The 22068-nt window shown below is 39.2% G+C and overlaps 7 pseudogenes; all 7 read left to right on the top strand.

The window, feature by feature from the left end:
* The first annotated feature begins 718 nt into the window (after positions 1–718).
* Positions 719–2187, top strand: LOC149243468 (E3 ubiquitin-protein ligase HOS1-like; annotated as a pseudogene).
* A 140-nt stretch (positions 2188–2327) lies between these two features.
* Positions 2328–3316, top strand: LOC149243467 (phosphatidylinositol 4-kinase beta 1 pseudogene; annotated as a pseudogene).
* A 3199-nt stretch (positions 3317–6515) lies between these two features.
* LOC149243466 (E3 ubiquitin-protein ligase HOS1-like) lies at positions 6516–8072 on the top strand (annotated as a pseudogene).
* A 128-nt stretch (positions 8073–8200) lies between these two features.
* On the top strand, positions 8201–9107 carry LOC149243465 (phosphatidylinositol 4-kinase beta 1 pseudogene; annotated as a pseudogene).
* A 3290-nt stretch (positions 9108–12397) lies between these two features.
* LOC149243464 (phosphatidylinositol 4-kinase beta 1 pseudogene) lies at positions 12398–14463 on the top strand (annotated as a pseudogene).
* A 3349-nt stretch (positions 14464–17812) lies between these two features.
* Positions 17813–19177, top strand: LOC149243463 (E3 ubiquitin-protein ligase HOS1 pseudogene; annotated as a pseudogene).
* A 168-nt stretch (positions 19178–19345) lies between these two features.
* LOC149243462 (phosphatidylinositol 4-kinase beta 1 pseudogene) lies at positions 19346–20252 on the top strand (annotated as a pseudogene).
* Positions 20253–22068: the final 1816 nt, after the last annotated feature.

The following is a 22068-nucleotide window of genomic DNA, read 5'->3' as shown; positions in this document are numbered from 1 at the left end:
ATTATACTCTTCTGATCAAAATTCCTATCTTTTGTTTGATGCATTGACCTTCTTAGAGGGCGCTGCAATCTCTTTATTACCTGTACATTGATCTCTTGCCACTTCTTGTCCTATTTCCCTTTGTTCTTTACATTACCTTTCCAATCTAGATTAGTCTTGGATTTGTGCTTTGATTGTTCATAGAAATGCTTTAGCTTTTGGATGGACACCTCGAATGATCTAGGCTCATCGAACTCAATTCTATGTTTGAATTCCATCGGTAATGTTATCACTGAAGAATTTTTTTTTAAATTGTTCACCCCATTTCAATTGTTTGTCAAAGGGTTGGTGTCAATTTTGGGTCTAGTCTTTGCATCTGGTTTTAGAGTCTAAATAGTTTGAATAGGAGTCTTGTTAAGAGTATTGTTGGTATGTGTAAAGGGCTCAATTCTCTGTCTTAGTCTATCATTGGTCTCACATCTCACATGGATATCATATGTCCAAACTCGTTTCAAAGCTGAAATTGTCTAGGTGATTTCGCAGCACATAAATCCCTTTATCAGATTCGCAGCGCAACATGTTTTAGGTGATTTCGTAGCGCATAATTCATATTGCGCTACGAAATTGGGGATTTGTTTGAATCCATAGCCAATATTTCGCAACCGACAAAGCAACATATCGGAAAGTCCACCTAGTAATTCTGTTGGGTTTTTCTTTGGATCAACACCACCAGACAACCATGGGGGAACAATGGCATCCTCAAAGCTTGCATCTTCTCTTCATGGATCATGTCTTGGCAGTGGCAGTTTTGCTGGAAGTAGTTCGCCAATTGGTTCCATGCCAAAGTCTTTTCCTCCTTTTCAGCATCCAAGTCATGAAATTTTGGAAGATCATGGTTTTAAATAATACATCACTGTCTGTGTCTCAATCTCAAGCAACTTTGTTCATCGAGGATGCCTTGGCTAATCTGAGCGTAGGGCAAGATTACGATGGAGAACTAGGAAAAGAGGCCTATGAACTAAGCTGGCTGCGACAAGGTGGGAATTTATCTCAGTCGCCATTCAAGGATGGACTGGATCGACCTGCATATCCACCAGAAAATTTGCGTGCAGCTGTTGATCTCCTTTTTCTAGAAGGAAGTTCTGGTCTCATCCTTGCAAAAAGAGCAATTTTTCTTTATTACTTATTTGATCGCCATTGGAATGTTCCTAACACGGACTGGAGAAATATAGTGGATGATTATGCTGGAACCTTTGGCATCACCAGAAATTTAGTTGTTGAATCATTAGTCTTTTATCTGTTGGATGATAATACAAAGGAGGCTTGTCGTCTTCTTCCAAAAATTGTCAGTCCGACTACACATCCGAAAGTGGCACATGTTTTACTTGAAAGGCAAAATCCAGATGCAGCTTTGATGGTCTTACGTTGCTCTGGACATGATGGTCAGTTTGGAATCACAGATTCAGGCTTCTAGAGGGCAGGTGTAGTTGCTCTTCCTGAGGCTGTGACAGCTGTCAGAGTCAGGCTTGAGTGTGGACTTCTAACTGAGGCTTATCTTTATCAGAAAACACACTGCCAACGAGTCAGAGCAGAGCAAACAAAACATCATCAAATGACAGCTGGAGTACGTGGAGCAGAAGATATGATTAGGTGTCGGGATTGGCTTACAGAAATGGAGATTCTAGTGGGTGAGATATGCTGGTTATGTATTAGAAGAAAATTAGTGGATAGGATGATTGAGTTACCTTGGAACAACAATGAGGAAAAGTTCTTGCAAAAGTGCCTTTTAGATAGAACTGTTCAAGATCCTTCATCTTCTGCGACTTGGAACAACAATCTATATCCCAAAGTATTGATAAGAAAATGGTCGAGAGAATTGAAATTGCGTGTGAATGGAGAACGCGGTTGATTGAAAAATGTATTGAGTTGCTACCAGAAATACAACGTCGAGATCTAAGAAGTGGAAATATTTCTGAATGTCCTGTTTCTCCTTTAACAGGAGAGCAGTACCAACCTTTTGATATGGAAATAGAGCAAACAATATTTTCCACTGTTTCGAATCCATCTGTTGAGCAAATCTTGTTGATATTTGAGCCATCAATTGCATATCTTATCATATATCAGGATTTTTGCTGTGTATTCAGTATTCCAGTCTCATTTTCAAGGGAATCATTTCATAGCTGCCAGCCCTGTTTTTGGTTGCAATGAAGAAAGGAGTGAAAAGTTTGTTTTCTTGCTTTCAACTAGAGCTGGAGGCCTTGGTATTAACCTTGCCACAACAGATGTGGTCATTTTGTATGACAGTGACTGGAATCCACAAGTTGATCTACAAGCCCAGGATCGTGCACATGGAATTGGACAGAAGAAAGAAGTTCAATTTTTTCCGCTTTTGTACAGAGTACACTAAAAAAGAAAGGATCAGAAAGGCTTCTATCTATGCGAAATTACCTGGCTGGGATCTCCGCTCTATTATTGTGAAAAGTGGTGATGATTGCAGGCAGGAGCATCTTGCTGTGCGGCTTATTTCTCATTTCTATGATATTTTCCAGGAGGCAGGGCTACCGCTTTGCTTGCGTCCTTATGAAGTTCTTGTTACTTCTTCGTATACTGCTTTGATCGAAATGATTCCAGACACAACATCATTACATGCTATTAAAAGCAGGCATCCAAACATCACAAGCTTGCGGGAGTTCTTTACAGACAAATACAAGGAAAAATCACCTTCTTTCAAGCTTGCTCAGAGAAACTTTGTTGAGAGCATGGCTGGATATTCCATATTGTGCTACCTACTTCAGGTGAAAGATCGACAGAATGGAAACTTGTTGATGGATGAGGAAGGACATATCATACATATTGATTTTGGTTTTATGCTATCCAATTCTCCTGGTGGTATGAATTTTGAAAGTGCTCCCTTCAAAGTTGACTCGAGAACTTCTAGAGGTAATGGATTCTGATGCAGAGGGTAGTCCGAGCGAGTTCTTCGACTATTTCAAAGTCCTATGCATTCAGGGATTTTTGACATGTAGAAAACATGCAGAACGGATCATATTACTGGTTGAAATGTTGCAGGACTCTGGTTTCCCATGTTTTAAAGGTGGACCAAAAATAATACAAAATTTGCGAAAGCGCTTTCATTTAAGTTTGACAGAAGAGCAATGTGTTTCTTTGGTTCTATCTCTCATCAGCAGCAGTTTAGATGCCTGGCGATCAAGGCAGTATGATTATTACCAACGTGTGTTGAATGGTATCTTGTGAGAATTTATATTGCTCGGGCGCATTTCATTCTCAGGTTTCTGTTTTCCGTTAGCCATCTTTGTTGAGGAGCTTTTGCTTCACCTTCAGGAGGATACAGTTATCTTGACACGAAACAGCCTTCACATAAAGAACGGTTATTTCCTAGCAATGCTCGAAATCAAGGCACAGGACTGTGTTTTTGAAATTACACAGCAGTTTCGTAGCACGCTACGAAACTGCTGTAGCTGCATATTACAATTGAGTTGATCAATTATGATTGATAAAGCGGAAAATCTTTTTGAAAGGTTTTGCCATCACACAGGTACATGGGAAAGGCTTACAACACATCAAGGACGTGGCAGTCTGCTCCATTTTGGGTAATTAAAGGATAAAAGGCATGCTTCTTTGGATTCGAACATTTTGAGGCAAACCGAGGACCGATAAACAGGGGCAGTTTCCTATGTTTCAGGGCATTGGAAAACATGTGATATCGAAGAGCAACATGAAGCATTAAAGGTCCATCACAGCCACCGCCAGAAGGGAACCAGATGCCAGAGAACGAAAATTATTGTAGACCAAGGCTGTTATGGAATTAGAGTCCTATTTGATTTATAAGTCTAGAAGATTTAGTAGAATTAGAATCTTAATTGTTTTAGGATTCGAGAGCTGTCAATTAGTAGTCAGTTGTAATTATTAGTTAGTTAAAGTGTTAGTAGGTGTCATCATAGGAAGAATTGGAGTTCCCCTCACGCTGGAGGAGGAACCTCAGTTAGGTGGAAGAGCTCTATATATAGCTGAAACAGCAATGTAATCAGGGTTGGAAAACTTTATAACAGAGCATAGTATTTGGCTTATGTAAAGACTCACTTTCAGTAATATAATTTTGATTTTACTTCTCAGGATTCATGAAGGATTTTCCATATTCAGAATGTGTGATATTGTCTTCTTCTTAGTTTTGTTTACAGTGGTATGGATGTATAATCACTCAGAATTCACTGAATGTGCTCTGATTTCCTGTATGCATCTATAAACTGTGTGGTTCCTTATAAGTGTATATTCTGAATATTCAAATGCTGAATGCCCTGACTTCCATGTAAGGTCAAGATCTTTGTTGTATTGACATGTTGTTGACTGCATAGGCCCAATGGATACTTGTTTGATGTATTTTCAGCATTCATATTTGTCACAGTTGTTCTACAAGAGTTAGCCATCTTAGTTTTAATCAAAATCATTATTACACCCAGAGAGAGCCCTCTCAGGTTGAGGAGGCTAAGCCTCAGCCTAAAGTAGGTTTGAAATAGTTACTTAGAGTCAACCTGACCAGCAGCCTATCAGGGTCTGATTTTGAGATAACATTTTGGTGTGTCTGCCAGGAGCCTGAATTCTATTCATTCCCGAAATTAAAAGGCTGAACTTCTGAAGGTAGCAGGAGCTCAGACATCTTTTTGAAGCTGCAAAACTACCTTGGCGACTCCACACATCGAATAAGAAATTGGAAGGTGACTCCACTGCTAGAAGATCAGTAGCTTGATGAAGTTTCAAAATGAGTTCCACTGCAAGAATGAATGCCAGGTATGCTCCTATGAATCGGTCTCATATCCCTGGTTTTCCAAATCCTATGCCAAAGGTTGATTGGTTAGAGGATCTTCCAATATTCAAAGATGAAAAGAAAGACGATGCTGCTCTTCATTTGGTTAGGTTTCATATGCATGTACGCAGTCTTAAGGTTCATTTCCCTGAAGATTGTCTCATGAAGATGTTTATGACCACTTTAGAAGGAAAAGCATGGTCTTGGTATAAAAATTTGGAAAATGGTTCAATATATTCGCTTGCTAGTTTTCATGATGAATTCTATGAGATGTATAAACAATGTTATCCTTCCTTATTGCTGCTCAAAGATTGCTGTAGACATTCTTTAAGTCTTATTCAATACTTGGAGGATTGTTATGATGATGATGAATTTATGGATGAAGAAATTTTAGAGGCTCTTCATAACAATGCATTTCAGCACCAAGAAGAAAGTATAACATCTCATGAAACGCAACATGAAGATCAACAGGGGTTTATTTGTGAAAACCATGTTTCATCCTTTGACATGAATGAAAAGATGCAGCAGATTTGTCGGTCTTTTGATCATAAAGAATATGAAATTGATTGCAAACAGCAAGAAGAAGTACTGGAAGATAGCTTTTACGACCCTCAGGCAGAGGAAAAGGTCGGTTTTTTATGTCAAACTTCTCAGCAGCTTACAACAATAAATGATCATAAGAAAGAGGAAAATTACATTGTTTGTAGGCAGCATTCAGAAAAGCAGTTCAATAGCATATCAAAAGAATCTTGTGTGGTTGAGAATCAGCTGTCTAAAGATGTAGAATGTTATGATGATCATCAACATAACCATATATTCTTTGACCCTATAAGTGAATATATGGACAAGCTTTGCACTCCGGTCTTTCATTTTCATTTGCATTATGAAGGTCAAATATATTATGAGTTGATTTGGTCATCTCACTACCATGGTTATTTTGAGGTTGAATGCAGTCACGAGCCTCCAATATCAGAGAGGACAATTGATTGGCTTTATTGGAAATATCATGTTGCTTGAGCTACAACTGGAGCTTGCAGTTGATAGGGTAGGTAGGTAAGAAAATGCAAATAAGCTCAGGGTAGGTTGACTGAGCATCTATTTCAGTAGGTGCAGTTTGAATTCTTCTTACAAAAAATTATTCAAGGCTTGAAGAGTAGATTGGGCAGAAGTTCAAAGTTTTCTTCTAGAGGATGGATAGCGGCACTGGAGCTACAGGTTCTTAATGTACCACAAGGGCACACTATCCCTAGTGGAGCCACTATTATCACTCAAGAATTTTTTTTTAAATTGTTCACCCCATTTCGATTGTTTGTCAAAGGGTTGGTGTCAATTTTGGGTCTAGTCTTTGCATCTGGTTTTAGAGTCTAAATAGTTTGAATAAGAGTCTTGTTAAGAGTATTGTTGGTATGTGTAAAGGGGTCAATTCTCTGTCTTAGTCTATCATTGGTCTCACATCTCACATGGATATCATATGTCCAAACTCGTTTCAAAGCTGAAATTGTCTAGGTGATTTCGCAGCACATAAATCCCTTTATCAGATTCGCAGCGCAACATGTTTTAGGTGATCTCGTAGCGCATAATTCATATTGCGCTACGAAATTGGGGATTTGTTTGAATCCATAGCCAATATTTCGCAACCGACAAAGCACCATATCAAAAAGTCCACCTAGTAATTCTGCTGGGTTTTTCTTTGGATCAACACCACCAGACAACCATGGGGGAACAATGGCATCCTCAAAGCTTGCATCTTCTCTTCATGGATCATGTCTTGGCAGTGGCAGTTTTGCTGGAAGTAGTTCGCCAATTGGTTCCATGCCAAAGTCTTTTCCTCCTTTTCAGCATCCAAGTCATGAACTTTTGGAAGATCATGGTTTTAAATAACACATCACTGTCTGTGTCTCAATCTCAAGCAACTTTGTTCATCGAGGATGCCTTGGCTAATCTGAGCGTAGGGCAAGATTACGATGGAGAACTAGGAAAAGAGGCCTATGAACTAAGCTGGCTGCGATAAGGTGGGAATTTATCTCAGTCTCCATTCAAGGATGGACTGGATCGACCCACATATCCACCATAAAATTTGCGTGCAGCTGTTGATCTCCTTTTTCTAGAAGGAAGTTCTGGTCTCATCCTTGCAAAAAGAGAAATTTTTCTTTATTACTTATTTGATCGCCATTGGAATGTTCCTAACACGGACTGGAGAAATATAGTGGATGATTATGCTGGAACCTTTGGCATCACCAGAAATTTAGTTGTTGAATCATTAGTCTTTTATCTGTTGGATGATAATACAGAGGAGGCCTGTCGTCTTCTTCCAGAAATTGTCAGTTCGACTACACATCCGAAAGTGGCACGTGTTTTACTTGAAAGGCAAAATCCAGATGCAGCTTTGATGGTCTTACGTTGCTCTGGACATGATGGCCAGTTTGGAATCACAGATTCAGGCTTCCAGAGGGCAGGTGTAGTTGCTCTTCCTGAGGCTGTGACGGCTGTCAGAGTCAGGCTTGAGTGTGGACTTCTAACTGAGGCTTATCTTTATCAGAAAACACACTGCCAACGAGTCAGAGCAGAGCAAACAAAACATCGTCAAATGACAGCTGGAGTACGTGGAGCAGAAGATATGATTAGGTGTCGGGATTGGCTTACATAAATGGAGATTCTAGTGGGTGAGATATGCTGGTTATGTATTAGAAGAAAATTAGTGGATAGGATGATTGAGTTACCTTGGAACAACAATGAGGAAAAGTTCTTGCAAAAGTGCCTTTTAGATAGAACTGTTCAAGATCCTTCATCTTCTGCTGGAAATCTTCTAGTTGTGTTTTTCATCCGGCGATGTCGCTACCCTGAAGCATATCAGATTCATAAAAGGCTTTGCGACTTGGAACAACAATCTATATCCCAAAGTATTGATAAGAAAATGGTCGAGAGAATTGAAATTGCGTGTGAATGGAGAACGCGGTTGATTGAAAAATGTATTGACTTGCTACCAGAAATACAACGTCGAGATCTAAGAAGTGGAAATATTTATGAATGTCCTATTTCTCCTTTAACAGGAGAGCAGTACCAACCTTTTGATATGGAAATAAAGCAAACAATATTTTTCGCTGTTTCGAATCCATCTGCTGAGAAAATCTTGTTGATATTTGAGCCATCAGTTGCATATCTTATCATATATCAGGATTTTTGCTGTGTATTCAGTATTCCAGTCTCATTTTCAAGGGAATCATTTCATGGCTGCCAACCCTGTTTTTGGTTGCAATCAAGAAAGGAGTGAAAAGTTTGTTTTCTTGCTTTCAACTAGAGCTGGAGGCCTTGGTATTAACCTTGCCACAACAGATGTGGTCATTTTGTATGACAGTGACTGGAATCCACAAGTTGATCTACAAGCCCAGGATCGTGCACATGGAATTGGACAGAAGAAAGAAGTTCAATTTTTTCCGCTTTTGTACAGAGTACAGTAAAAAGGAAAGGATAAAAAAGGCTTCTATCTATGCGAAATTACCTGGCTGGGATCTCCGCTCTATTATTGTGAAAAGTGTTGATGATTGCAGGCAGGAGCATCTTGCTGTGCGGCTTAGTTCTCATTTCTATGATATTTTCCAGGAGGCAGGGCTACCGCTTTGGTTGCGTCCTTATGAAGTTCTTGTTACTTCTTCGTATACTGCTTTGATCGAAACGATTCCAGACACAGCATCATTACATGCTATTAAAAGCAGGCATCCAAACATCACAAGCTTGCGGGAGTTCTTTACAGACAAATACAAGGAAAAATTACCTTCTTTCAAGCTTGCTCAGAGAAACTTTGTTGAGAGCATGGCTGGATATTCCATATTGTGCTACCTACTTCAGGTGAAAGATCGACATAATGGAAACTTGTTGATGGATGAGGAAGGAAATATCATACATATTGATTTTGGTTTTATGCTATCCAATTCTCCTGGTGCTATGAATTTTGAAAGTACTCCCTTCAAAGTTGACTCGAGAACTTCTAGAGGTAATGGATTCTGATGCAGAGAGTAGTCCGAGCGAGTTCTTCAACTATTTCAAAGTTCTATGCATTCAGGGATTTTTGACATGTAGAAAACATGCAGAACGGATCATATTACTGGTTGAAATGTTGCAGGACTCTGGTTTCCCATGTTTTAAAGGTGGAACAAAAACAATACAAAATTTGCGAAAGCGCTTTCATTTAAGTTTGACAGAAGAGTAATGTGTTTCTTTGGTTCTATCTCTCATCAGCAGCAGTTTAGATGCCTGGCGATCAAGGCAGTATGATTATTACCAACGTGTGTTGAATGGTATCTTGTGAGATTTTATATTGCTCGGGCGCATTTCATTCTCAGGTTTCTGTTTTCCGTTAGCCATCTTTGTTGAGGAGCTTTTGCTTCACCTTCAGGAGGATATAGTTATCTTGACACGAAACAACCTTCACATAAAGAACGGTTATTTCCTAGCAATGCTCGAAATCAAGGCACAGGACTGTGTTTTTGAAATTACACAGCAGTTTCGTAGCGCGCTACGAAACTGCTGTAGCTGCATATTACAATTGAGTTGATCAATTATGATTGATAAAGCGGCAAATCTTTTTGAAAGGTTTTGTCATCACACAGGTACATGGGAAAGGCTTACAGCACATCAAGGACGTGGCAGTCTGCTCCATTTTGGGTAATTAAAGGATAAAAGGCATGCTTCTTTGGATTCGAACATTTTGAGGCAAACCGAGGACCGATAAACAGGGGCAGTTTCCTATGTTTCAGGGCATTGGAAAACATGTGATATCGAAGAGCAACATGAAGCATTAAAGGTACATCACAGCCACCGCCAGAAGGGAACCAGATGCCAGAGAACGAAAATGATTGTAGACCAAGGCTGTTATGGAATTAGAGTCCTATTTGATTTAGAAGTCTAGAAGATTTAGTAGAATTAGAATCTTAATTGTTTTAGGATTCGAGAGTTGTCAATTAGTAGTCAGTTGTAATTATTAGTTAGTTAAAGTGTTAGTAGGTGTCATCATAGGAAGAATTGGAGTTCCCCTCACGCTGGAGGAGGAACCTCAGTTAGGTGGAAGAGCTCTATATAGCTGAAACAACAATGTAATCAGGGTTGGAAAACTTTATAACAGAGCATAGTATTTGGCTTATGTAAAGACTCACTTTCAGTAATATAATTTTGATTTTACTTCTCAGGATTCATGAAGGATTTTCCATATTCAGAATGTGTGATGTTGTCTTCTTCTTAGTTTTGTTTACAGTGGTATGGATGTATAACCACTCAGAATTCACTGAATGTGCTCTGATTACCTGTATGCATCTATAAACTGTGTGGTTCCTTATAAGTGTATATTCTGAATATTCAAATGCTGAATGCCCTGACTTCCATGTAAGGTCAAGATCTTTGTTGTATTGACATGTTGTTGACTGCATAGGCCCAATGGATACTTGTTTGATGTATTTCCAGCATTCATATTTGTCACAGTTGTTCTACAAGAGTTAGCCATCTTAGTTTTAATCAAAATCATTATTACACCCAGAGAGAGCCCTCTCAGGTTGAGGAGGCTAAGCCTCAGCCTAAAGTAGGTTTGAAATAGTTACTTAGAGTCAACCTGACTAGCAGCCTATCAGGGTCTGATTTTGAGATAACATTTTGGTGCGTCTGCCAGGAGCCTGAAGTCTATTCATTCCCGAAATTAAGAGGCTGAACTTCTGAAGGTAGCAGGAGCTCAGACATCTTTTTGAAGCTGCAAAACTACCTTGGCGACTCCACACATCGAATAAGAAATTGGAAGGTGACTCCACTGCTAGAAGATCAGTAGCTTGATGAAGTTTCAAAATGAGTTCCACTGCAAGAATGAATGCCAGGTATGCTCCTATGAATCGGTCTCATATCCCTGTCTTTCCAAATCCTATGCCAAAGGTTGATTGGTTAGAGGATCTTCCAATATTCAAAGATGAAAAGAAAGACGATGCTGCTCTTCATTTGGTTAGGTTTCATATGCATGTACACAGTCTTAAGGTTCATTTCCCTGAAGATTGTCTCATGAAGATGTTTATGACCACTTTAGAAGGAAAAGCATGGTCTTGGTATAAAAATTTGGAAAATGGTTCAATATATTCGCTTGCTAGTTTTCATGATGAATTCTATGAGATGTATAAAGAATGTTATCCTTCCTTATTGCTGCTCAAAGATTGCGGTAGACATTATTTAAGTCTTATTCAGTACTTGGAGGATTGTTATGATGATGATGAATTTATGGATGAAGAAATTTTAGAGGCTCTTCATAACAATGCATTTCAACACCAAGAAGAAAGTATAACATCTCATGAAACGCAACATGAAGATCAACAGGGGTTTATTTGTGAAAACCATGTTTCATCCTTTGACATGAATGAAAAGATGCAACAGATTTGTCGGTCTTTTGATCATAAAGAATATGAAATTGATTGCAAACAACAAGAAGAAGTAATGGAAGATAGCTTTTACGACCCTCAGGCAGAGGAAAAGGTTAGTTTTTTATGTCAAACTTCTCAGCAGCTTACAACAATAAATGATCATAAGAAAGAGGAAAATTACATTGTTTGTAGGCATCATTCAGAAAAGCAGTTCGATATCATATCAAAAGAATCTTGTGTGGTTGAGAATCAGCTGTCTAAAGATGTAGAATGTTATGATGATCATCAGCATAACCATGTATTCTTTGACCCTATAAGTGAATATATGGACAAGCTTTGCACTCCGGTCTTTCATTTTCATTTGCATTATGAAGATCAAATATATTATGAGTTGATTTGGTCATCTCACTACCATGGTTATTTTGAGGTTGAATGCAGTCAAGAGCCTCCAATATCAGAGAGGACAATTGATTGGCTTTATTGGAAATATCATGTTGCTTGAGCTACAAGTGGAGCTTGCAACTGATAGGGTAGGTAGGTAAGAAAATGGAAATAAGCTCAGGGTAGGTTGACTGAGCATCTATTTCAGTAGGTGCAGTTTGAATTCTTCTTACAAAAAATTATTCAAGGCTTGAGGAGCAGATTGGGCAGAAGTTCAAAGTTTTCTTCTAGAGGATGGATAGCGGCACTGGAGCTACAGGTTCTTAATGTACCACAAGGGCACACTATCCCTAGTGGAGCCACTGTTATCACTCAAGATTTTTTTTTTAAATTGTTCACCCCATTTCGATTGTTTGTCAAAGGGTTGGTGTCAATTTTGGGTCTAGTCTTTGCATCTGGTTTTAGAGTCTAAATAGTTTGAATAGGAGTCTTGTTAAGAGTATTGTTGGTATGTGTAAAGGGGTCAATTCTCTATCTTAGTCTATCATTGGTCTCACATCTCACATGGATATCATATGTCCAAACTCGTTTCAAAGCTGGAATTGTCTAGGTGATTTCGCAGCACATAAATCCCTTTATTAGATTCGTAGTGCAACATGTTTTAGGTGATCTCGTAGCGCATAATTCATATTGCGCTACGAAATTGGGGATTTGTTTGAATCCATAGCCAATATTTCACAACCGACAAAGCACCATATCAGAAAGTCCACCTAGTAATTCTGTTGGGTTTTTCTTTGGATCAACACCACCAGACAACCATGGGGGAACAATGGCATCCTCAAAGCTTGCATCTTCTCTTCATGGATCATGTCTTGGCAGTGGCAGTTTTGCTGGAAGTAGTTCGCCAGTTGGTTCCATGCCAAAGTCTTTTCCTCCTTTTCAGCATCCAAGTCATGAACTTTTGGAAGATCATGGTTTTAAATAATACATCACTGTCTTTGTCTCAATCTCAAGCAACTTTGTTCATCGAGGATGCCTTGGCTAATATGAGCGTAGGGCAAGATTGCGATGGAGAACTAGGAAAAGAGGCCTATGAACTAAGCTGGCTGCGATAAGGTGGGAATTTATCTCAGTCGCCATTCAAGGATGGACTGGATCGACTCACATATCCACCAGAAAATTTGCGTGCAACTGTTGATCTCCTTTTTCTAGAAGGAAGTTCTGGTCTCATCCTTGCAAAAAGAGCAATTTTTCTTTATTACTTATTTGATCGCCATTGGAATGTTCCTAACACGGTCTGGAGAAATATAGTGGATGATTATGCTGGAACCTTTGGCATCACTAGAAATTTAGTTGTTGAATCATTAGTCTTTTATCTGTTGGATGATAATACAGAGGAGGCCTGTCGTCTTCTTCCAGAAATTGTCAGTCCGACTACACATCCGAAAGTGGCACGTGTTTTACTTGAAAGGCAAAATCCAGATGCAGCTTTGATGGTCTTACGTTGCTCTGGACATGATGGCCAGTTTGGAATCACAGATTCAGGCTTCCAGAGGGCAGGTGTAGTTGCTCTTCCTGAGGCTGTGACGACTGTCAGAGTCAGGCTTGAGTGTGGACTTCTAACTGAGGCTTATCTTTATCAGAAAACACACTGCCAACGAGTCAGAGCAGAGCAAAGAAAACATCGTCAAATGACAACTGGAGTACGTGGAGCAGAAGATATGATTAGGTGTCGGGATTGGCTTACAGAAATGGAGATTCTAGTGGGTGAGATATGCTGGTTATGTATTAGAAGAAAATTAGTGGATAGGATGATTGAGTTACCTTGGAACAACAATGAGGAAAAGTTCTTGCAAAAGTGCCTTTTAGATAGAATTGTTCAAGATCCTTCATCTTCTGCTGGAAATCTTCTAGTTGTGTTTTTCATCCAGCGATGTCGCTACCCTGAAGCATATCAGATTCATAAAAGGAAAGGATCAGAAAGGCTTCTATCTATGCGAAATTACCTGGCTGGGATCTCCGCTCTATTATTGTGAAAAGTGGTGATGATTGCAGGCAGGAGCATCTTGCTGTGCGGCTTATTTCTCATTTCTATGATATTTTCCAGGAGGCAGGGCTACCGCTTTGGTTGCGTCCTTATGAAGTTCTTGTTACTTCTTCGTATACTGCTTTGATCGAAACGATTCCAGACACAACATCATTACATGCTATTAAAAGCAGGCATCCAAACATCACAAGCTTGCGGGAGTTCTTTACAGACAAATACAAGGAAAAATCACCTTCTTTCAAGCTTGCTCAGAGAAACTTTGTTGAGAGCATGGCTGGATATTCCATATTGTGCTACCTACTTCAGGTGAAAGATCGACATAATGGAAACTTGTTGATGGATGAGGAAGGACATATCATACATATTGATTTTGGTTTTATGCTATCCAATTCTCCTGGTGGTATTAATTTTGAAAGTGCTCCCTTCAAAGTTGACTCGAGAACTTCTAGCGGTAATGGATTATGATGCAGAGAGTAGTCCGAGCGAGTTCTTCGACTATTTCAAAGTTCTATGCATTCAGGGATTTTTTACATGTAGAAAACATGCAGAACGGATCATATTACTGGTTGAAATGTTGCAGGACTTTGGTTTCCCATGTTTTAAAGGTGGACCAAAAACAATACAAAATTTGCGAAAGCGCTTTCATTTAAGTTTGACAGAAGAGCAATGTGTTTCTTTGGTTCTATCTCTCATCAGCAGCAGTTTAGATGCCTGGCGATCAAGGCAGTATGATTATTACCAACGTGTGTTGAATGGTATCTTGTGAGAATTTATATTGCTCGGGCGCATTTCATTCTCAGGTTTCTGTTTTCCGTTAGCCATCTTTGTTGAGGAGCTTTTGCTTCACCTTCAGGAGGATACAGTTATCTTGACACGAAACAGCCTTCACATAAAGAACGGTTATTTCCTAGCATTGCTCGAAATCAAGGCACAGGACTGTGTTTTTGAAATTACACAGCAGTTTCGTAGCGCGCTACGAAACTGCTGTAGCTGCATATTACAATTGAGTTGATCAATTATGATTGATAAAGCGGCAATCTTTTTGAAAGGTTTTGTCATCACACAGGTACATGGGAAAGGCTTAAATCACATCAAGGACGTGGCAGTCTGCTCCATTTTGGGTAATTAAAGGATAAAAGGCATGCTTCTTTGGATTCGAACATTTTGAGGCAAACCGAGGACCGATAAACAGGGGCAGTTTCCTATGTTTCAGGGCATTGGAAAACATGTGATATCGAAGAGCAACATGAAGCATTAAAGGTCCATCACAGCCACCGCCAGAAGGGAACCAGATGCCAGAGAACGAAAATGATTGTAGACCAAGGCTGTTATGGAATTAGAGTCCTATTGATTTAGAAGTCTAGAAGATTTAGTAGAATTAGAATCTTAATTGTTTTAGGATTCGAGAGCTGTCAATTAGTAGTCAGTTGTAATTATTAGTTAGTTAAAGTGTTAGTAGGTGTCATCATAGGAAGAATTGGAGTTCCCCTCACGCTGGAGGAGGAACCTCAGTTAGGTGGAAGAGCTCTATATATAGCTGAAACAACAATGTAATCACGGTTGGAAAACTTTATAACAGAGCATAGTATTTGGCTTATGTAAAGACTCACTTTCAGTAATATAATTTTGATTTTACTTCTCAGGATTCATGAAGGATTTTCCATATTCAGAATGTGTGATGTTGTCTTCTTCTTAGTTTTGTTTACAGTGGTATGGATGTATAATCACTCAGAATTCACTGAATGTGCTCTGATTTCCTGTATGCATCTATAAACTGTGTGGTTCCTTATAAGTGTATATTCTGAATATTCAAATGCTGAATGCCCTGACTTCAATGTAAGGTCAAGATCTTTGTTGTATTGACGTGTTGTTGACTGCATAGGCCCAATGGATACTTGTTTGATGTATTTCCAGCATTCATATTTGTCACAGTTGTTCTACAAGAGTTAGCCATCTTAGTTTTAATCAAAATCATTATTACACCCAGAGAGAGCCCTCTCAGGTTGAGGAGGCTAAGCCTCAACCTAAAGTAGGTTTGAAATAGTTACTTAGAGTCAACCTGACCAGCAGCCTATCAGGGTCTGATTTTGAGATAACATTTTGGTGCGTCTGCCAGGAGCCTGAAGTCTATTCATTCCCGAAATTAAGAGGCTGAACTTCTGAAGGTAGCAGGAGCTCAGACATCTTTTTGAAGCTGCAAAACTACCTTGGCGATCCACACATCGAATAAGAAATTGGAAGGTGACTTCACTGCTAGAAGATCAGTAGCTTGATGAAGTTTCAAAATGAGTTCCACTACAAGAATGAATGCCAGGTATGCTCCTATGAATCGGTCTCATATCCCTGGTTTTACAAATCCTATGCCAAAGGTTGATTGGTTAGAGGATCTTCCAATATTCAAAGATGAAAAGAAAGACGATGCTTCTCTTCATTTGGTTAGGTTTCATATGCATGTACGCAGTCTTAAGGTTCATTTCCCTGAAGATTGTCTCATGAAGATGTTTATGACCACTTTAGAAGGAAAAGCATGGTCTTGGTATAAAAATTTGGAAAATGGTTCAATATATTCGCTTGCTAGTTTTCATGATGAATTCTATGAGATGTATAAAGAATGTTATCCTTCCTTATCGCTGCTCAAAGATTGCTGTAGACATTCTTTAAGTCTTATTCAGTACTTGGAGGATTGTTATGATGATGATGAATTTATGGATGAAGAAATTTTAGAGGCTCTTCATAACAATGCATTTCAGCACCAAGAAGAAAGTATAACATCTCATGAAACGCAACATGAAGATCAGCAAGGGTTTATTTGTGAAAACCATGTTTCATCCTTTGACATGAATGAAAAGATGCAGCAGATTTGTCGGTCTTTTGATCATAAATAATATGAAATTGATTGCAAACAGCAAGAAGAAGTACTGGAAGATAGCTTTTACGACCCTCAGGCAGAGGAAAAGGTTGGTTTTTTATGTCAAACTTCTCAGCAGCTTACAGCAATAAATGATCATAAGAAAGAGGAAAATTACATTGTTTGTAGGCAGCATTCAGAAAAGCAGTTAGATAGCATATCAAAAGAATATTGTGTGGTTGAGAATCAGCTGTCTAAAGATGTAGAATGTTATGATGATCATCAACATAACCATGTATTCTTTGACCCTATAAGTGAATATATGGACAAGCTTTGCACTCCGGTCTTTCATTTTCATTTGCATTATGAAGATCAAATATATTATGAGTTGATTTGGTCATCTCACTACCATGGTTATTTTGAGGTTGAATACAGTCAAGAGCCTCCAATATCAGAGAGGACAATTGATTGGCTTTATTGGAAATATCATGTTGCTTGAGCTACAAGTGGAGCTTGCAGCTGATAGGGTAGGTAGGTAAGAAAATGCAAATAAGCTCAGGGTAGGTTGACTGAGCATCTATTTCAGTAGGTGCAGTTTGAATTCTTCTTACAAAAAATTATTCAAGGCTTGAGGAGCAGATTGGGCAGAAGTTCAAAGTTTTCTTCTAGAGGATGGATAACGGCACTGGAGCTACAGGTTCTTAATGTACCACAAGGGCACATTATCCCTAGTGGAGCCACTGTTATCACTCAAGATTTTTTTTTTAAATTGTTCACCCCATTTCGATTGTTTGTCAAAGGGTTGGTGTCAATTTTGGGTCTAGTCTTTGCATCTGGTTTTAGAGTCTAAATAGTTTGAATAGGAGTCTTGTTAAGAGTATTGTTGGTATGTGTAAAGGGGTCAATTCTCTGTCTTAGTCTATCATTGGTCTCACATCTCACATGGATATCATATGTCCAAACTCGTTTCAAAGCTGAAATTGTCTAGGAGATTTCGCAGCACATAAATCCCTTTATCAGATTCCCAGCGCAACATGTTTTAGGTTATCTCGTAGCGCATAATTCATATTGCGCTACGAAATTGGGGATTTGTTTGAATCCATAGCCAATATTTCCCAACCGACAAAGCACCATATCAGAAATTCCACCTAGTAATTCTGTTGGGTTTTTCTTTGGATCAACACCACCAGACAACCATGGGGGAACAATGGCATCCTCAAAGCTTGCATCTTCTCTTCATGGATCATGTCTTGGCAGTGGCAGTTTTGCTGGAAGTAGTTCGCTAGTTGGTTCCATGCCAAAGTCTTTTCCTCCTTTTCAGCATCCAAGTCATGAACTTTTGGAAGATCATGGTTTTAAATAATACATCACTGTCTGTGTCTCAATCTCAAGCAACTTTGTTCATCGAGGATGCCTTGGCTAACCTGAGCGTAGGGCAAGATTACGATGGAGAACTAGGAAAAGAGGCCTATGAACTAAGCTGGCTGTGATAAGGTGGGAATTTATCTCAGTGGCCATTCAAGGATGGACTGGATCGACCCACATATCCACCAGAAAATTTGCATGCAGCTGTTGATCTCCTTTTTCCAGAAGGAAGTTCTGGTCTCATCCTTGCAAAAAGAGAAATTTTTCTTTATTACTTATTTGATCGCCATTGGAATGTTCCTAACACGGATTGGAGAAATATAGTGGATGATTATGCTGGAACCTTTGGCATCACCAGAAATTTAGTTGTTGAATCATTAGTCTTTTATCTGTTGGATGATAATACAGAGGAGGCCTGTCGTCTTCTTCCAGAAATTGTCAGTCCGACTACACATCCGAAAGTGGCACGTGTTTTACTTGAAAGGAAAAATCCAGATGCAGCTTTGATGGTCTTACGTTGCTCTGGACATGATGGCCAGTTTGGAATCACAGATTCAGGCTTCCAGAGGGCAGGTGTAGTTGCTCTTCCTGAGGCTGTGACGGCTGTCAGAGTCAGGCTTGAGTGTGGACTTCTAACTGAGGCTTATCTTTATCAGAAAACACACTGCCAACGAGTCAGAGCAGAGCAAACAAAACATCGTCAAATGACAGCTGGAGTACGTGGAGCAGAAGATATGATTAGGTGTCGGGATTGGCTTACAGAAATGGAGATTCTAGTGGGTGAGATATGCTGGTTATGTATTAGAAGAAAATTAGTGGATAGGATGATTGAGTTACCTTGGAACAACAATGAGGAAAAGTTCTTGCAAAAGTGCCTTTTTGATAGAACTGTTCAAGATCCTTCATCTTCTGCTGGAAATCTTCTAGTTGTGTTTTTCATCCAGCGATGTCGCTACCCTGAAGCATATCAAATTCATTAAAGGCTTTGCGACTTGGAACAACAATCTATATCCCAAAGTATTGATAAGAAAATGGTCGAGAGAATTGAAATTGCGTGTGAATGGAGAACGCGGTTGATTGAAAAATGTATTGAGTTGCTACCAGAAATACAACGTCGAGATCTAAGAAGTGGAAATATTTCTGAATGTCCTGTTTCTCCTTTAACAGGAGAGCAGTACCAACCTTTTGATATGGAAATAGAGCAAACAATATTTTCCGCTGTTTCCAATCCATCTGCTGAGCAAATCTTGTTGATATTTGAGCCATCAGTTGCATATCTTATCATATATCAGGATTTTTGCTGTGTTATTCAGTATTCCAGTCTCATTTTCAAGGGAATCATTTCATAGCTGCCAGCCCTGTTTTTGGTTGCAATCAAGAAAGGAGTGAAAAGTTTGTTTTCTTGCTTTCAACTAGAGCTGGAGGCCTTGGTATTAACCTTGCCACAATAGATGTGGTCATTTTGTATGACAGTGACTGGAATCCACAAGTTGATCTACAAGCCCAGGATTGTGCACATGGAATTGGACAGAAGAAAGAAGTTCAATTTTTTCCGCTTCTGTACAGAGTACACTAAAAAGGAAAGGATCAGAAAGGCTTCTATCTATGCGAAATTACCTGGTTGGGATCTCCGCTCTATTATTGTGAAAAGTGGTGATGATTGCAGGCAGGAGCATCTTGCTGTGCGGCTTATTTCTCATTTTTATGATATTTTCCAGGAGGCAGGGCTACCGCTTTGGTTGCGTCCTTATAAAGTTCTTGTTACTTCTTCGTATACTGCTTTGATCGAAACGATTCCAGACACAGCATCATTACATGCTATTAAAAGCAGGCATCCAAACATCACAAGCTTGCGGGAGTTCTTTACAGACAAATACAAGGAAAAATCACCTTCTTTCAAGCTTGCTCAGAGAAACTTTGTTGAGAGCATGGCTGGATATTCCATATTGTGCTACCTACTTCAGGTGAAAGATCGACATAATGGAAACTTGTTGATGGATGAGGAAGGACATATCATACATATTGATTTTGGTTTTATGCTATCCAATTCTCCTGGTGGTATGAATTTTGAAAGTGCTCCCTTCAAAGTTGACTCGAGAACTTCTAGAGGTAATGGATTATGATGCAGAGAGTAGTCCGAGCGAGTTCTTCGAGTATTTCAAAGTTCTATGCATTCAGGGATTTTTGACATGTAGAAAACATGCAGAACGAATCATATTACTGGTTGAAATGTTGCAGGACTATGGTTTCCCATGTTTTAAAGGTGGACCAAAAACAATACAAAATTTGCGAAAGCGCTTTCATTTAAGTTTGACAGAAGAGCAATGTGTTTCTTTGGTTCTATCTCTCATCAGCAGCAGTTTAGATGCCTGGCGATCAAGGCAGTATGATTATTACCAACGTGTGTTGAATGGTATCTTGTGAGAATTTATATTGCTCGGGCGCATTTCATTCTCAGGTTTTTGTTTTCCGTTAGCCATCTTTGTTGAGGAGCTTTTGCTTCACCTTCAGGAGGATACAGTTATCTTGACACGAAACAGCCTTCACATAAAGAACGGTTATTTCCTAGCAATGCTCGAAATCAAGGCACAGGACTGTGTTTTTGAAATTACACAGCAGTTTCGTAGCGCGCTACAAAACTGCTGTAGCTGCATATTACAATTGAGTTGATCAATTATGATTGATAAAGCGGAAAATCTTTTTGAAAGGTTTTGTCATCACACAGGTACATGGGAAAGGCTTACAGCACATCAAGGACGTGGCAGTCTGCTCCATTTTGGGTAATTAAAGGATAAAAGGCATGCTTCTTTGGATTCGAACATTTTGAGGCAAACCGAGGACCGATAAACAGGGGCAGTTTCCTATGTTTCAGGGCATTGGAAAACATGTGATATCGAAGAGCAACATGAAGCATTAAAGGTCCATCACAGCCACCGCCAGAAGGGAACCAGATGCCAGAGAACGAAAAAGATTGTAGACCAAGGCTGTTATGGAATTAGAGTCCTATTTGATTTAGAAGTCTAGAAGATTTAGTAGAATTAGAATCTTAATTGTTTTAGGATTCGAGAGCTGTCAATTAGTAGTCAGTTGTAATTATTAGTTAGTTAAAGTGTTAGTAGGTGTCATCATAGGAAGAATTGGAGTTCCCCTCACGCTGGAGGAGGAACCTCAGTTAGGTGGAAGAGCTCTATATATAGCTGAAACAACAATGTAATCAGGGTTGGAAAACTTTATAACAGAGCATAGTATTTGTCTTATGTAAAGACTCACTTTCAGTAATATAATTTTGATTTTACTTCTCAGGATTCATGAAGGATTTTCCATATTCAGAATGTGTGATGTTGTCTTCTTCTTAGTTTTGTTTACAGTGGTATGGATGTATAATCACTCAGAATTCACTGAATGTGCTCTGATTTCCTATATGCATCTATAAACTGTGTGGTTCCTTATAAGTGTATATTCTGAATATTCAAATGCTCAATGCCCTGACTTCCATGTAAGGTCAAGATCTTTGTTGTATTGACGTGTTGTTGACTACATAGGCCCAATGGATACTTGTTTGATGTATTTCCAGCATTCATATTTGTCACAGTTGTTCTACAAGAGTTAGCCATCTTAGTTTTAATCAAAATCATTATTACACCCAGAGAGAGCCCTCTCAGGTTGAGGAGGCTAATCCTCAGCCTAAAGTAGGTTTGAAATAGTTACTTAGAGTCAACCTGACCAGCAGCCTATCAGGGTCTGATTTTGAGATAACATTTTGGTGCGTCTGCCAGGAGCCTGAAGTCTATTCATTCCCGAAATTAAGAGGCTGAACTTCTGAAGGTAGCAGGAGCTCAGACATCTTTTTGAAGCTGCAAAACTACCTTGGCGAATCCACACATCGAATAAGAAATTGGAAGGTGACTCCACTGCTAGAAGATCAGTAGCTTGATGAAGTTTCAAAATGAGTTCCACTACAAGAATGAATGCCAGGTATGCTCCTATGAATCGGTCTCATATCCCTGGTTTTCCAAATCCTATGCCAAAGGTTGATTGGTTAGAGGATCTTCCAATATTCAAAAATGAAAAGAAAGACGATGCTGCTCTTCATTTGGTTAGGTTTCATATGCATGTACGCAGTCTTAAGGTTCATTTCCCTGAAGATTGTCTCATGAAGATGTTTATGACCATTTTAGAAGGAAAAGCATGGTCTTGGTATAAAAATTTGGAAAATGGTTCAATATATTCGCTTGCTAGT

The sequence above is a fragment of the Pinus tabuliformis genome, chromosome 8 (assembly GCF_031772625.1).
Source record: "Pinus tabuliformis cultivar Carrire ecotype Pingquan chromosome 8, CPIR1, whole genome shotgun sequence".
NCBI lineage: Eukaryota > Viridiplantae > Streptophyta > Pinopsida > Pinales > Pinaceae > Pinus > Pinus tabuliformis.
This window is presented reverse-complemented; position numbering and strand designations above follow the sequence as displayed.